Consider the following 1,363-nt stretch of genomic DNA (forward strand, 5'->3'; position numbering starts at 1 on the left):
CAAACTCCCGTGCGCCTCCCTCCACCGGCTTCCCCGCCCCGCCTTCTGCTGCACTCCCCCCCGCGTGGGCCCCTGCTCCTGTGCGCTGCGCCTGCTAGCGCCAACCAGGACGCTCCAGAGCCTTCCCCGGATATTCGCCTGGGATCGCCCGCTTGCCCAACCGACAACTGCGACGCTCCCATCCCTGTGGCCCCCGAGGTGGCCCCGCCCCCACACGCCCGGTCCCCTGTTGCTGGTGCTCCTGCACCATCACTGGATCCCGTTGGCGCTCCGATCCCGACGCCTCCTGTGTCCCCGCTCGCTGAGCGTGCCATCGTCCCCGTGCCTTATGGGGCCACCCCTCCCTCGCCCAATCGCGCCCGCCCCTGGTGCCCCGCGATGCGGCCGCGACATGCAGCGACCCCTCAGCTGCCCTGGCGGGTTTCTCGTCCCTGGTCCAGGCGCCCACCGCTCCTCTCCTGCCCGCCCCCAACCCACGCCGCAGGAACGTGGTGCCGCCTAACTTCACTCCTAGGCGCAGCCACCGGCTCGCGCGTTCTGATCGAGGCCTCGACTCCGAGTCCAAAGCACGGCGTGTCCTTCTCCGTCGCCTCGGCCTTCTTAACGACGACGAACCACTCTCCGCGGAGATTCTGGCCAAATACTCCAGGCTCTTTGAGGAGCCGCTAGCGGCCCAGACCGTGCAGGCGCTCGCCGATTTCTACGGATGGGACGCGCCATCTAGCTTCTCCCTCGGGTCCGCGGCGCCGGCCGCCTCGCCTAGCCGGCTCATCGCCGCCTAGCCTTCTCTCGCCGCTCGTTCTGCGTTTTGTTTGTTCTTCATGGATAGTAGCCTCCGTATTATTTTCTGGAACACGCGCGGCCTCAACTGCCCGGCGAAGCGTTGCGCCGTCCGTTCGGTCATTTGTACCGCTCACCCCTCTGTGGTCTGTTTGCAAGAAACTAAGCTTGCTGATGTTTCCCCCTACTTGGTTGCCGACTCCCTTGGGCACGAATTCACCAGCTTCTACTACCTTCCCGCCGACGGCACGCGTGATGGCATCATCCTCGCTTGGCGCCCTTCCGAGATTTCCCTTACCAACCCCTTCGTCGGGGCCCATTTTGTCGCGGCCTGCGCCACCACTCCAGGCTCCGACTCCCACTGGTGGATCACGGGCGTCTACGGCCCCCAGGACGAGGCGGGCAAAGCCTCCCTCCTCACTGACCTCTCTGACTTCCGCGCCACACGGATTGGCCCCTGGATCATCAGCGGCGATTTTAACATGATTGCGTCTGCGGCCGACAAAAACAATGACAGGCTCAACCAACGCTCCATGCGACGGTTTCGCCGCTTCATGGCCGACACTGAGATCCGCGACCTGTA

The sequence above is a fragment of the Triticum dicoccoides genome, chromosome 7B, assembly GCF_002162155.2.
Source record: "Triticum dicoccoides isolate Atlit2015 ecotype Zavitan chromosome 7B, WEW_v2.0, whole genome shotgun sequence".
Lineage (NCBI taxonomy): Eukaryota > Viridiplantae > Streptophyta > Magnoliopsida > Poales > Poaceae > Triticum > Triticum dicoccoides.